Source organism: Triticum dicoccoides, chromosome 5B (assembly GCF_002162155.2).
Source record: "Triticum dicoccoides isolate Atlit2015 ecotype Zavitan chromosome 5B, WEW_v2.0, whole genome shotgun sequence".
NCBI lineage: Eukaryota > Viridiplantae > Streptophyta > Magnoliopsida > Poales > Poaceae > Triticum > Triticum dicoccoides.
This window is the reverse complement of record NC_041389.1, coordinates 349566095-349574652: the sequence shown is the minus strand read 5'-3', so window position 1 is coordinate 349574652 and position 8558 is coordinate 349566095.

Here is an 8558-nt window from a genome sequence, read left to right as displayed (position 1 = left end):
GGTTTGGGGAATATTATTGGCTAGTTGGCCGAAGGGCGGTTGAATCGGATTTGGGTGGAATTTTTGTGTGTGTGGGGGGGTGAGGATTTTCGCGTGGTGGGCGGGGGGAGTTTGGCGCATGGTCGGTTTCTCCCAGTGCAGTCCCACGTGTCAGTGGAGAGGCAAGCCGAAGCGTGTTCCCTTTGCGTGAGCCGTGTGCAGGACCGAACGTGTGTGGGGTGCAATGCGACCGCGACAGGAGTGTTGTGAGTGTACCACCTTTTTTCCTTTTAAACTAGGTGCTTCGCCCCCTCAAAATTTTTTTTGTTGCTTTGCGCGATCCATCGATACTACTACTAGTAATCTAGTAATCCCGACTAAAACGGTGCGGCCGGGTCTTTTCCCACACGATATGCTGGGAGGTTGGCTTAGTGGGTTTTTTAGGACGAGTAATGCTACACCTACGTAATCCCAGTTACGTAATTAACATAATGCGAAACGTGTGAGCTGTTAATTGTAGATTGAGGAAGGGAGGGGCCCACCACCATGAAAATCAGGGGAGGAGAGAGAGAGGCAATTTACGTTAACCCTTTCATAGGTTCCCGTAGATGTAGAAAGATGTGAAATGCGTGAATGTGTAGTGGACATACTATTGGAGTGCCTAAGATAATTTGTGTATGTATAGACCCTATGTGTTTATTTTACTTCGCATGTTAGATTTGTGTCGGTTCAATAAAAAGTAGAGTTGGTGATGATGGTGTGCCTATCATCCTGCAATATAGGCCATCCGATCTATATCTAACGGATAGGAAGCAAAGTATGACAATTTACCCGCACTCCTCTCCACATTTGCAGATAAGGCTTTCCCTCATTCATCCTTTTCTCCCACAAGATCTTGATCTTCCATGCAACGCACGGGCATCTTGCTAGTACTCCTACAATATGTATATTATTTTGAAAGTTCATATACACCGGCCGAGATTAATGCAAACACGGTAGATTTTCATTACATTTCAAACTTTTATAGGACAGAAAAAGAAAAGAAACCCGACCCTAAACCTATTCTACGGTGGCGACCGGCGTCCTCCATCTGGGATCTCTATGTACGGGGGCGGGGTTCAAGACCCGTGAAGTGAAGGTGCGGTCTCCGGCGAGGAAGAGTAGAACACGGGATACGGACCGGCCAGTTGGCACACCATGCCCTGCCGCCTCCCATGCCCTACTCATCCTCGGAGGAGTCCCTGACCTCGGCGGTGCCGGACGTTGGACGGCGGCAAGTAGGACGCATTGCTGACGGTGCTCCCGTCGTCGGCGGCCAGCGTGGCCACCGCTTGTGCGGTCGCGTCCGCGTCCGGCTATGCCGCTATTGCGTCGCGAGAGGCGACTTGAGCGAGGGCAGCGACCTCGATCTTCATCCCCGAAGACAAGCTCTCCCGCAGAGCGTTCGCACTTGCGGTCATGGCGGATGTGGTGCCAGGTAGGAGGACGATACGCTATGGTGTGGAGGTTAGCTGGGCGTTGCCGCTTTACGTAGTGCATTCCGGTGAGGCCAAGCGTCCGGGTGCGTCATTAAGTCGCCGGATTTGGTTCCTCGGGCACCGAGCCTCTTATCAATGACATACGAATGGACGACATGAATGCGGGCAGCTAGCGCCGGCTGGGAACGCACCGCGCGACAGCGCGAGGGACGAGGGTTTTGGTGTGCCAGGGTAGTCAGCTGCGGTTGTGGCAACATTGGAGATGCCCTTTTCTCACATGCGATCCCCGCATGTCATTGAAAAAGCAAGACGACCCGGCATGGTCTCAGGTCCAGAGGATGCAGTTGGCCGTGCTACACCACTCCATGGACGCGTCGCGGCGCCCCGTGCATCCTCGACGAGCCGGGTGTTGGGGTGTGTTTGGATTGTGGCCAAAGTGCACCTTACCAAAAAATTTGTCATGACCCAAAGATTGGTCTTTGTTTGGATGGTTGCCATTTTTTGGCATGCCAATGAACTCTAGCCAACTCTAGTTCATTTTTATTGCCAATGTCGGCCAAATCATGGGCAACCAACACCTCAACCAAAATTTTGGTCATGACCCAAAGATTGGTCTTTGTTTGGATGGTTGCCATTTTTTGGCATGCCAATGAACTCTATCAACTCTAGTTCATTTTTCTTGCCAATGTCGGCCAAATCATGGGCAACCAATACCTCAACCAAAATTTTGGATACCCAATGTTTTGATGGGGCAACCTTGGGCACAAACCAAACATACTGTTGGTCGTGCCACAGCACTAACGCCACCCTCGGCACACTGAAACCGACCGTGTCTAGCAACGATATGAGCGTGTCGCTCACCGCGGTCGTCGTGTCCAGAGGCGGTGCTGGAGCTGCGCCCCGTTGTTGGCCCCAACGACCCACATGAACGGTTGTCGGTGGCGAGGAGGTCGTGGGCCAGCTCCTCCATTGGACTAGTCTGCGCTATGTCATCCCGACAGGTGTGCCCCACATGTCGGTTTCCCTGTTTTCCCGGCCATATTCGAGCGTCAGTGCTCCGCGTTGCGCATTAGGCCTTTCACTATGTAGGCCAAGCGAGACAACTTATTGTTTATTTGAGCCGTTCAAGTATAATCATGTGGCATTTGCTTATTTCTCATTCCTATCCAACCCTCTTCTCCATCGATCATGTCGCCCTCCAGTCGAGTCCATCCTCCCGCATGCCTCATTTGAACATTCCGCCGAGTATCATTCGCATGTACCCACCCTAGTCCTCTTTCAATAGATCTCCAGACCCCAAGATGAAATCGAGAGGGAATGAGCGGGGGCACGTGATACCTAAGGCAGATTCAAAATTTTGAACCGGTGATCATAGCATCCGCAAATCATATATAAAGGGTATTCAATGTTCGTTTCGTTTTTGAACGTACAATATACTCCCTCCTATCCTTTCTAGTTTACATATAAGTTTTATGTGTAGTCAAAGTATCTCTACTTTTATCAAAAAGGTATCAACATTCAACAACACCCAATCAATATTGTTAGATTCGTACGTACTCCTAGATTTGTACTCGAGATGGTTCCCAATTTGACTATTGACAAGATTAATAGTACATGAGATGATTAATGTGAAAATTATATCATCGGAAACTCCTTTCACATACGAATTTGACCGTATGCTTTGTGTAAGTTGCATGTCATATATTATTACTCTAACATGTGGTCAAAGTTAGCCTCGAAAAACGCATTAGGCCCTGTATAGTAAATGGAAGGAGGGAGTAGTCGTGGAAGTAGATCCTCTGACGTAGGTATCCCAGCCTTACCCTCCCTTTCGGTCACTTACTGGCGGACCCCATGCTTGCTAGGCCCTGCATGTCAGTTACTCAATGGGTTCGGCCACATCAGGGGATCCCCATCCGTAGTATACTCCCTCTGTTTTTATTTACTCCGCATAAAATGGAGGGAGTGGTGGTATAATAAATGACGCGGGCGGGGGAGGGGAGGGACATCGGTTTGCTCTCAACTGCGGTCCCACAAGCGAACGAAAACGCAAGACGAAGCGTGTTCCATTCGGTGAGAGACGTGGAGGGTCCAGCATGCCGAGCTGCAACGCGAACGCGATAAGGGCAATGTACAGTCAAAACCGATTGACCGGTCGTCATCGGAACCACTATTCACACCAGAACCTTCGCTGCTCGGCCTATGCCAGCCACTGCCCTAAAACCACACCAAATCTCCAACCCATTCCCCCACCTTTCGATCCACTAGCCCGCATCAAGCGTCCCCTAGTTCGCCAGAAAGCCATGGTGCGCTGCAAGATCACTTACTACAAGATGCTGACGTTGGAGTGCCACGCAGAAATCACGGCGTCGGTTGGCGCCATAGACCTCCGTTCCCAAGCTCGCTTTGCGGCGGGCCAATCCCCGAGTTCTCTGGAGCCAAGCTACGAGGAGGAGGAAGACGATCCAATGTTCATGGCGGAGGTTGCGGCGCAGAAGGCCCCCGATGGGTATGAGATGATGGACGTCGACTTCGTGCTGGCGTCCGAGTCCCCCATGGTGCAGGCGGACCAGCGGTTCAACATGGCGATACTAAAGGAGGACCGGAAGGCAGAGGCTCAACTCGATGCAGAGCGCGTGCATGCCACTGCCATCGAGGCTCTCCTGCAGGCAGAACCAGATGTCGTGGATGTGAACTGGGCGGCGGAGGCTCAACTTGAGGCAGAGCGCGCGGATGCCGCTACCATCGAGGCCCGCCTGCAGGCGGAACCGGACGTCCTGGACTTGAATCGGGCAGTAGAGGCTCGACTCGATGCAGAGCACGCGGATGCCGCTCTCATCGACACCCTCCTGCAGGCGAAACCGGACGTCCTGGACTGGAACCGGGCGGTGGAGGCTCGACTCAACTCGGAGTGTGCGGATGCCGCTGCCATCGAGGCCCTCCTGCAGGCAGAACCGGACGTACTCGACTTGAACCGGGTTGTGCTCTCATCCGTGCAGAGTGCCCGCACGCTCCACTTGAACGAGTAGCTGGAGGTCGAGGATAAGCACGGTGCGGAGACACACGTCGGCAGCTACGGCTGGTTCGCGCCGGCAGTCCTAGACGACGAGGCCGTCTCCTTCCACGAGCAGTGGTAGTTTTTCTTTATGTTGTTGTTTTTATGGATCGTTTGTTGTGTAAAAACATATATTTGTTATGCAAGTCGCCTGACTTGGGTCAGTCTACCATTTCAGGCGGTTGGATGAATATCCTATGCCTCCTAACCCTTCTTTCCTTCTTCCTCACCTCTTCTTCTTCCCCAACAGAGCACCGGACGGGCCGTACGGATACTCCCCAACATGCGGTTGGATAAACATACTCTATGAACGAAAATTATGTCTCAGCGATAGGATGGCTGAGTTTGGTTTGTTCACATGCGACAACACGTGTCAGTGAGGGTGTGTTCCCTTGGTTGGGTTTGCAGTGTGCAGGAGCGACTGTGTGAGGGTGCGGTGCGACCGCGGCGTGCAGGAGCGACCGTGTGAGGGTGCAGTGTGACCGCGACAGCCGTGCGCAAGTGTACCTCCTTATCATTTTGAAAACTTTAAGCAAGCTTGGCAATGCAAGGCCTAGACCCAAATAGGATAAGTACGTACGTACTAGGAGTACTAGTGTTAAAAAAGAAAGGCGGGGTTTTCCTTTGCGAGATTTAATCGATACAAATCCTCGTTTCACGTGTCAATTAATGTGTATTCTTTTCTCCAAAGACCAAAGAGCTAACCATCTCACTCCTCATCACTTGATTAATGCAGCGCCATGCAAACCAACCTTCTCACTTCCGCATGCATGCAGGGGATATTAATGTCCTTGGTTGCTAACCCCATCAATTTTGCCTCGATTAGTGTTAGTGGCCCTTTGCAAATTGTAATTTTGATATACTAGCCTTGTGTACAAAAAAATGGAGGTAGTAACTATATTTGACTTCCTTCCCCATTGCGGTGACGTCGATGATTTTTTTGTGTGGTTTGGCGAAGTGCGTTTGACGGAGAACACCATTGAGGGAGACCACAGTAAGTCGTTCGCAAGTGCCGCCTGCAAGCTGAGACAACCGCCTTATTTGCATCCAGGAAGTCCTTTACTAGTACTACTAGGAGTACTAGTGCGGTGAGATGGTTTCTCGAAGAAGACGATGGAGAAGCGGAGTCAGCGAAGAGTGAAATGATGGTTGCTTCGTCCGTGCTTTTGTGATTTGACGCCTCACTGCTTTGTGATTTGTGATAGAAGGGACAAGGGAGTAGACTCTGTGCTCTATATTGTACTACATGCGTCCAAGCATGGGAGAAAGAGGAGAGACATTGCATTTTTCTATTCCTTTAATCAATCAATCAGGGAGCTTTGGTTCCATCGTTTTGGCTTTGGCAACACCGTCCACAATGGTTCCCACGATGCCAAAAGCTATTTTCACATTTGTCTACACATTGTGGATGCCCTTAACCGCACCACTTGGTTTTGCTCCTGTGTGCTATCTATACAAATCTCAATTATATTGATCTAAAAAATTATAGAATCAAGATTAGTAAAAAGGAGGTGATTTTGCCGCGTGGATGCCGGGGGAGGTTTCTTATTTGAGCAATGCTACATCCACGTAATGGTTTACATAAAGTTATGAACTGATGTGATGTGGGACTATTTGATTGGATTGAAGGAGAGGATTAGGCCCACCCCACCTGAAAATCAGGGAGGGCATATATATATTAGATGGAAAGTATACGTAGCAGCTACGTAGCCCTTTATAAGTCTAGGATTAGGCTTCTTATTTTTGAAGGATGTTGTCTTGGCGGTTTGCTAACATGCGGTCCCATGTGTCAGTGCTTTACCAAGCCGATCTGCATCCCATATGAGGCAGAACAACGACAGAAGCAACACGTGGTTAAGTTGAAGAAGACGAGCGAGAAGCGGATTCAGAAACAAGTGAAATGATGGTTGCTTCGTCCCTCCAACTTCTTTTTTTAGCATTATTACTTCGTCCCTCCAACTTAACTACAGGAAAGGTGCAACTTTGTGATTTGACGCCTCATTGCTCATTACGACGTCGGCGCCATGACTGGGGTGCTTCACCCCGGCTGCTCTGCAATGTATTCCGGTATGGCACGTGGACCCGGTAGCTTGATGTCCCACATGTCGGCGGAAGGGACTAGAAGATTTATGAAAGCGAGCGCTCCACTCTTACGACAGAGGAGTAGACGACATGACGGCCCAGTGAACTGTCACTTGTACTGTATAGTACTATAGTTTTGCTGTTTCGCACGATCCATCGATACAAACCCGATTAAACAGGAAAGGGCGGGATTTTTCCCGCGCGGTAGATGATACTGGCCATACATTTCAAAGGAAATTTTAATGTATGCAAACTGAATTATAAGTAACAATATGATATCTAGTAAAACTAAAAACACATATGATTTATTGTGTTAGAGTGTAGTAGTAGTGCTGTAACATGCGAGAACGTGTAGAGATGTAGTTTTGGAGGGCCTACAGAGAGAAAAGCATAATACAGTCACCTAACTTCAGAATAAGCTGATTACGGTCACTATATATGTTTTGCGGTGATTATACGGTCACTTGCTCACAGTTCAGCATCGGATTGCACTCTGTTGACCAACCAAATAGTCTGCGTGGCACCATGTTGACTAGTTAAATTGACCATGTTCCTTGTGGGTCCCACCTGTCAGTTCACATAGGGAAAAGGTCAGATAAACACAAATTTACGCAGGCGCGACAAGGTTCCAACCTGTGCGCGGGAATCACCTGGTTGTGTATGTGTCTGTCAGGGCCTGATGTGTGCGCATGCACATGTAGGTTGAGCACTTGAGCGTGAGAGTGTCTGTTGGTCGTGTGGTGTACTGGTGTGTGCATGCATGCATGCGTGTGTGCATGTGAGTGTTGCGTGCGTGCGTGGCTGTGTGTGTACGTGTGAGTGTTGTGTGCGTGCGTGGGTGCATGTGTTTGTGTGAGTGTTGCGTGGATGCAATTCGTGTGCATGCGTGCGTGTGTGTATAATCACCACACCAGCTCATGTGTGTCAAAACAGATGGATCAGCATACCAATACAAGGCCACCTTGTCCGCTGTGCCCGCGGTCATGACTTCGAACCACCGTCCAAATAAACTTTTGTCGTTTGTTTTCATTCTTACTAGCAAGTTGCCCGTGCGTTGCACGTAACATCAAGATGCATTTGTATGACTTGTTTATCTTGTGAGAGAAAAGGATGAATGAGGGAAGGCCTTATTTGCAAATGTGGAGAGGTGTGTGGGTACCTTTTTGCAAAATTGCCATAGATTCTTTCCTATCCGTCAGATATAAATCAGATGGCCTATATTGCAGGATGGCAGGCACACCATCATCACCAACTCTGTTTTTTATAAGAGTGTATTTTATGTATTTTATAAGAGTGTAGATGTAGAGTAGATACAAGTCGACAGGTGGGCACGATGGTAGTGAGATAATGTGATGCAACACTAGAGATGCCACGTGGAGCGTTTAACTGGTCAACTAGTCATGTCATGAGCAAATACAGAGTTGTACGGTGAGCCCGTGACTGTATAATAACCACTAAACATAAACGGTGACCGTAATGAGTGGATTCTGAAGTCCAATGTACGTATCGTGCTTTCGCTTCAAATACAATGATCGTCATTGTATATATCGCGAGAGAAAGATGAAACATGCGTGAATTTTCTGGGGGCTTACTTTTAGAGGACCTGGAGATAGTCTTGTGTGCATACGTGAAAGGGGCGTACAGGGGGGTATGCGATGGAGAGAGAGATGCTCTTCATTTCTTCTTATTATGACTAACTTTGTATATAATATAAAAATATACAAATTCATAGTGCGGAATAAATATCATTGTGGGCACCATGTAATGCAAATTAGCGTTCGTACTCCTCCATATAACTTTGTAATGTTGTATATATGTAGAAACTCTAAAATAATTTTTTGGCCACACTTTATTCAAAAGGAATTTTGTATGCGAAATAAACGTGAAGAGAGGGATTTTTTAGATCAATGGGGTACGTGATGTAACATGTGTGAATGTGTAGTTGATGCATTTGGCGGGGCCTA